This window comes from Neophocaena asiaeorientalis, unplaced genomic scaffold (genome assembly GCF_003031525.2).
Source record: "Neophocaena asiaeorientalis asiaeorientalis breed wild unplaced genomic scaffold, Neophocaena_asiaeorientalis_V1.1 scaffold79, whole genome shotgun sequence".
Taxonomy (NCBI): Eukaryota; Metazoa; Chordata; class Mammalia; order Artiodactyla; family Phocoenidae; genus Neophocaena; species Neophocaena asiaeorientalis.
The window spans coordinates 4,439,619-4,447,470 of NW_020175402.1; positions in this window are offsets into that span (position 1 = coordinate 4,439,619).

Here is a 7,852-nt window from a genome sequence, read left to right on the forward strand (position 1 = left end):
AAAATGCTTGTAAGGCATGACTAGATATCAAAAGGGAGACCCTTTAGGCCAGAAACAGCTTTAGGCTGAGCAATTTCATCGTTCCTGTGAGCAGGAGAAGGTGCATCACCCCCCGGCCTCACACAAATTCTGCCCGGTTGGTGTGTCCGCAGTGTCTGGCCCAGTGTGGCAGCCCCATCCAGGCCTCAAACTCCACCTGGCCATGCCACCCAGGTGGCATGGAATGCACAGGGACATCTCGAACTCTCCATTGTAGGCAAGGGGCATATTACTCTACCAGCTCAGCCCCTGGTCAGTACTCACTTCCGCTCTGGCCCCCGTCACTTCCTGTCATAATCATTTGCCCATAAAACTGACCCCTACGTGTCTGTGTGTATCTCAAGGTCAGGGACCACTCTTTACTTATTCTTGTTTCCCATGTAGATATTTGCCAGGTTTTTTGGGTGCCCAGCATCTGGAACTTTCTCCCACATGAGTCTGGAGGGAGGCAGAAGGCACATTCCACTATAAAAGCCAAAATGGCCACATGCTGAATTCCTACCTCCTTGCTCCAACACGTGATGCAGGCACATGACCTGGACCAGACTGACCAGATGTGCCCATCCAGACTGTGATCAGAAGCCAGTGGCCCTGGGGCTTCCCTGCTGGTGCAGTGGTTAAGAATCCGCCTGCCAATGCAGGGGACATGAGTTTGAGCCCTGGTCAGAGAAGATCCCACATGCCGTGGAGCAACTAAGCCCGAGCACCACAACCACTGAGCCTGCGCTCTAGAGCCCGCGAGCCACGACTACTGAGCCCGTGTGCCACAACTACTGAAGCCCGCCCGCCTAGAGCCCGTGCTCTGCAACAAGAGAAGCCACTGCAGTGGGAAGCCCATGCACCGCAACGAAGAGTAGCCCCCGCTCGCCGCAACTAGAGAAAGCCCGCGCACAGCAACAAAGACCCAATGCAGCCAAAAATAAACTAAATAAATTAAAATTTTCTTTTAAATTAAAGAAAAAGAAGCCAGTGGCCTTGAGGTGGCAGGTTGGTGGAGCCCACTCTGTACGTAGATGGTGATGCACCAGCCTCCAGGACAGCAGAGGGAAGAAAGGGGTTCAGAGGGTGTCACCAGTCCTCTCAGGGCTGGTACTGGGGGTGTGGTCCTGGCCCTGCTTTCCAAGCCTGGCTCTGCAGCCTTCCCAAACCTTCTCTGAGCTTCCCCAGCATCTTTTTTTTTTTGCGGTACACAGGCCTCTCACTGCTGCGGCCTGTCCCGTTGCGGAGCACAGGCTCCGGACGCGCAGGCTCAGCGGCCATGGCTCACGGGCCCAGCCTCTCCGCGGCATGTGGGATCTTCCCAGACCGGGGCATGAACCCGTGTCCCCTGCATCGACAGGCAGACTCTCAACCACTGCACCACCAGGGAAGCCCCCCCAGCATCTTTTAAGTGAATTCTTCCTTTCGCTCTCTCTTCTTTTTTTTTTCCTTTGCTCACACTGTGTGGTTTGTGTTCCTTGACCAGGGATTGAACCTGGGCTCTCAGCAGTGACAGCACAGAATCCTAACTACTGGACCAACAGGGAATTCCCTCCTTCTCTCCTTAAATCCTCCTGAAATGGTTTCTGTAGGTTACAACCAAGAATCCTGCACTATACATGTCCAGAATAGATGAAGCGCCAGGCTCAGGTTGGAATACTCCGAGGATTAGAGTAGATAGCTACATTTACACTTACTATGTGCCTGGCACTGTGCTAGGGGCTTCATAAACATTATCTTACTTAATCTTCACAATAAGCCTGTGCGGTTGGTTTTATTATCCCCGTGATGATGGAACAGAAGCTCAGAGAGAGTAAGCAACTCACTCAGAGTCACACAGCAAATAGCCAAGAGCTCTCTAGTGCCAACCCTCAGATTCCACTGTCTCTTGGCAATGTCAGCCCACCCCCAGTGCCACCCCCACTGCTTCATTTGTGCCCCCCATACTCTCTTCCGAAGTGCCATTCCCAAGGCCCAGACCACCCTCCCCATCCTCTCCCCCAACCAACCCTGCACACACCAGTTGCCCTCTCAGCACCCTTCAGATTAGTGGGCAGCCCTTCCCATGGCACTCCTTGCCATCTTGGTCAACCAGAACTCCACTCCCCAAAGCTGGAGCCCTCCCAGCCTCCCAGGACACAGCCTGCCTCCCCTCCAGCCTTGCCTGGAATCTAAGGGTGCAAGAGCCTCACTGGGTACCTGTGGAAGGCCCCACCCACATCTCGAAGGAGGATTCACACACACCTTTGGCTTCCATCTGCCGACTCCGCCCCCTCCTGGCATCACACTCTGCTCCCAGCTCACAGAAAAGTGTACAACCTCTTGGTGAGGAACAAGAAGGAAAATGGCCTTGGAGATTTCCAGATCTCCAATCCCTGAAAGACCTGGTTAAGAGTGTCCCAAGGAGGAGGGCTGGGGACACAATTCCTCAAGTTACCACTGGAAACAGCCTCTACCTGCCAATCCCTTCCTTGCTCCTTTCTCTTGGGCCTTGCCAGGTCCTCTGTCTTGCCAGCCTCCAGGTCCACTGTGATGTCACCAGCTTAACTGTGATGTCACCATGTCCCACATCCCCCCGAGGGGTAGCACAAGGGGCAGGACCATGGCCTCCTGGGAAACCTAGATTAATGCCTGGACCCAGATGAGAGACCCAGGCCAAGGCAAGTCCTTGGAGACCAGAGGGGGCTTGAGAAATGATCATGGAGGAGAAGCAGGGTTGAGGAGCTTTCAGTGCTGAGCGAAAACACCAGGGAGGCCTCAGAAAAGAATCAGCGTCTGGAGCAGAAGGGCGGGAGGGGTGGACAGGGGTCTTCAGGCTCCTGGCTCACGGTGCACTTGCTTTCTTCATCTTTCTGTTAATTACAAAATAATACAGATGAGTGGTCAACGATTCAAGCAACATAGAATATAAAGACAAAAAATGGAAGCTCCCCTCCTTCACGGTTTCCCAGTGGTGAGTGTGAATTGTTTGGTGTTCATCCTTCCAGACATTTATCCATGAACCTACAAACAAGTAAATGGACTTTAAAATTTTGTTTTTATACACAAATGAATTATATGATAGTACTGTTCTGAAGCTCTATCAACAACCTACTGTGGCCATCACTTCATGCCAGAATGCACACATCATCTGCCTCCTGTTTTTTTCCTGACCATATAGTGTTCCATTGCAGAGGACCACCTATATGTCCTCTGATGGACATAGTATGTAGCATTTCTCTGTTGGTGCACTCCAATTTTTCCCTGTTCCACACAAGGCTGGAAAGGATCTCCATGCAGAGGTAATATGCAGAGTGTTTAAGAATATTAGCTCTCAGACACAGAAAAACAAATATTATATGATATCACTTATATGTGGAATCTAAAAATAATACAAACGAACTTATTTACAAAACAGAAACAGACTCACAGACATAGAAAACAAACTTATGGTTAGGAAATGTGAAAGAGGAGGGGGAGGGATAAATTAGGAGTATAGGATTAAAAGATACACACCACTATATATCAAATAGATAAACAAGGATTTACCATATAGCACAGGGAACTCTTTTCAATATCTTGTAATAACCTATAATGGAAAAGAATTGGAATAAATATATATGTTTTTTTTTTTTAAAGAATGTTAACTCTGCTGGATTTAATCCCAGCTCTGTGACATTAGGGCAAGTCACTTAACCTCTGTCCCTCTTTCCCCATCTGTCAAATGGGGATAATAATAGCACTTGCCTCACAGCGTTCTTTCAATGATTCCTCAAGATAATTTATGTAAAGCCCTGAGGACAGTGCCGGGCCCAATGCAAGCACTTGACAAATGTGGGTTACTGTTAATATTGTATATCAATCTTTGCCTAGTTAGGCAAGTATCTGCAAGTCAGCTTCCTAAAAGCTGGTGATGAATGTTCCTGGCTCACTTCGGAAGACCAGAACTTGGGCAGCACACTTGGAGTCGTGAACTGCATTCAGTTTTATTGCTTTATTCATTAAGCCCTGGTTGGAGACCATTGCTCTCCTCCAATGCAGTCTTGCCCTCACAGCAGTCCACATACCACAGCAATAGTAGCTCCTGGCATTCGAGCCCTCCCCATGTGCCAGGAACCCTGCAAAGCACTTTGACCAGCTTTATCTAACTCCATCAACACAATGGCAAGATGCATGCTATTATTTCTGTTTTACAGACAAGAAAACTGAAACTCAGAGAAGGAAAGTGACTGGCCCAAGATCACGTGACCCAAGTTGGGGCTGCGATGTCCCAGAAGAGAAGGAGACCTCAGGGAAGAATTCCTGGGGCAATTCAGGGGCACCTAGGAACAGACAAAAAGGGCCACAAATGTGGTGCAGTAGAGACTGGATTCCCTCCAGAGGCCAAAGGACCCTCGGAAAAGTAAAGATGGATAGAGACCCAAGTAAAGGACTGGGGAAATGTGCTGCAGAATTAGCATCTGACACCGTGCAAGCTCCCCAAGAACCTGTCATTCATTCATTCACTCACATATTCATTCACATATTTATTAATTGCCAACTATGTATCAGGCATTGGACTAGTTGCTGGGAATAAAGCCCATAGGAACATGACACAGACCTTGCAATTTACAGCCCACTTATCAGAAGGCTTGCAGGATGTTGCTGAAATAAAAAGTTGTGTGCAACTATCAAAGCTTATTATCATTAAACGGTTTGGGAAGCAAAGTAGAGCCAGGAGTGTTGGGCTAGCTTGTGCAGTACAAAGAGAAACACAGTGGAACCACAAGCAAAAGCCCCACTTCCTCTTCAAAAACTTCTTCAATCCATAACCACTGCCACCTCCCACCTTGAGGACAGTCAGCTGAGCTCCTGGCTGGCTCAGTGCCGGGGTCCTGGAACTCTGTTGCATGCATAATTTTGAGGGGGCACAAGATCAGCCAGGTCAGGAGGGGGGTCTGGGACCATCCTTGCTTCAGAGGGTTAAGCAGCTCTGTGACTCTGACAGGGTTGGGGGTGGAGAGCTCAGCCCAGTCCACAGTGCCCTGCCCCCGCTCTGTTGTCGACACCTCCCTCCCCCTGCCTGACACCCACGTATCTCATCTCCCCAGACAGCCCAGCTGTCAGTCAGATGCAACGAGTTGGCCTTTGGCTTCACACCCCAGGGCGGGGAGATTCTGAGATAGGGCTCGCCAGCTCTCACATTTGCAGAAAGGGCCTCGAGATTCTTGCATCTTCCCCTGCACCCACCCGTAAACTTCCAGTCCTTCTGTGGACAAAACTGTAGATATATCTTCAAATGATATTTGATATCTTCAAATGACATCTGAGATCTTCCCACCCATCCCCTTATCTCAACCATTTCAAGAGGATAGGAGACAAAAAGAGGTCACACAGCTGGAATTCAAATCCAGTAGCGCTAATATACCCTTAACCACCATATAGCACTGCCTACCATATACACGGATGTCCTACCCAGCCTTGTGTGAAACAGAGAAAAATTGAAGTCCACCTATATGCCCACCATTAGAAGAATTGTACCTATTATGTACATACATGCAATGGCATACTACGCAGCCAGCAAAAAGCAAAGGGTAAATCTACTAAGTGCCTCCCGTGTGGTAAACCTCTTTATAGTCATCTCATTTAATCCTCCTTGAAATCTTCCAAGGTAAGAACTCTTAATGTCTCCATTTTATAGATAAGCAAACAAAGATTCAACAAGGGTAAACCAGGTAGCATCCACTCAAATACCTACAGTGGCCATGCAGTTAACAAAGAGTGGTCCAGGAATAAGTATGATGCAAATGGTACCTGACACACAGCCTTGGTGTCAGGATTAACAAGGAAAGGTGGAGACTGAGGTAAACCAGAGAGCTTAGGCCATTCATCATGACTCAGCATATTAGAGGCCAGTGCTGCCAAAGGCTCTGACTTTTCTAGAGAATCTGAAAATCAGGATTCTTGCGTGAAATCTCTAGATTTTTTTTTTAAAGTTGGTTCAAGTGTTTTAAAATAATGGGCCCACCAATCAGAACAGATCTGTGTGTCAGATTCAGCTGCCTCTGTCCAAGGTCCCAGAGCCCTAGCTCTTTCCTGTCTCCAAAGGATATGACCCACATTCCATCAAACCTTCAAAGAATATCAGTTCTTGACAAAATCTCCTAAAAAATAGAAAAGGAGGGAACACTTCCCAACTCATTGTATGAGGCTAGTATTACCCTGATACCAAAACCAAAGACATCACAACTACAGAGAAATATCTCTTATGGATATATATGCAAGCATCCACAACAAAATATAAGCAAACATCCACAACAAAATATAAGCAAACAGAATCCACCACAAGAGAATGATTACACACCACGACCAAGTAAGATTTATACCAGAAGTGGTTTGACATCCAAAAATTGATTAATGTGACACACTATATCGATAAAATAAAGGATAAAAACCACACAGTCATCTCAGTAGACGCAAAGAAAGCACTTGACAAAATCCAATACTCTTTCATGATAAAAACGCTCACTCAACTAGGAATAAGGGACTTCCCCATCCCAACAAAGAACGTCTACATAAAGCAAGTGGCGGACATTACACTTAATGGTGAAAGCCTTGTTGCTTTCCCTCTCAGATCAGGAACAAGACAAGGATGTCTACTCTCACAACTTCTATTCAACATTGTCCTGGAGGCCCTAGCCAGGGCAATTTTAGGCAAGAAAAAGAAGTAAAAGTCATCCAGATTAGAAAGAAAAAGTAAAACTATTTCTATACACACATGACATGATCTTATATATAGAAAATCCTGAGGAATCCACAAAAACGTATTGGAATTAGTAAACGAGTTCAGCAAGGTTGCAGGACACAAGATCAACCAATGGTGCTGAGAAAACTGGATATCTGTGTGCCACAAAATTCTCACACTGTGTACAAAACTGACGCAGAATGAGTTATAGACCTAAAGATAAGAGCTAAATCCATAAAATTCTTAGAAGAAAATCTAGGAACAAATCTTCGCGACCTTGGTTAGTCAAAGCCTTCTTAGATACAACATCAAAAACGTAGGCAAAAAAATGGGAAAGAAAGGTAAATTAGACTTTAAAACTTGTGTGCTTCAAAGGATTCCATCAAGAAATGAAAAGGCTAGGATGCCTGTAATTTAAAAAAAAAAAAGTGTTGGCAAAGTTGTAGAGAAATTAGAACACTCATCCATTGTTGATAGGGATACAAAATGGTTCAGCTGCTGTGGAAAACAGTTTCGTGATTCCTCAAAAAGTTACAGAATTACCATATGACCCGGGAATCCCACTCCTAGACATATACCAAAAGAATTGAAAACAGGTATTCAAGCAAGTACATGTACACGCATGTTCATAGTAGCACTGTTCACGGTAGCTAAAAGGTAGAAATAGTCCAAATGTCCATCAACAGATGAATGGATAAATAAATTTATTATATATATATGCAATGGAATATTATACAATGTGGATGAACCTCCAAACCACTATGCTAAGTGAAAGAAATCAGACACAAAAGGTCACATATTATATGATTCCATTTATATGAATGTCTAGAATAGATAAATTCATAGAGATAGCAGATTGGTCATTGCCAGGGGCTGAGGGGAAGAGGGAATGAAGAGAAATTGCTTAAAGGGTAAGGGATTTCACTTGGGAGTTATGGAAGTCTTTTGGAACTAGATACAGGTGGTGGTTGTACAGCGTTCTGATGACAGTGAATTGTTCACTTTAAAATGGTTAATTTTGGGCTTCCCTGGTGGTGCAGTGGTTGAGAGTCTGCCTGCCAATGCAGGGGACACGGGTTCGTGCCCTGTTCCGGGAAGATCCCACATGCCGCGGAGCGGCTGAGCCTGCGC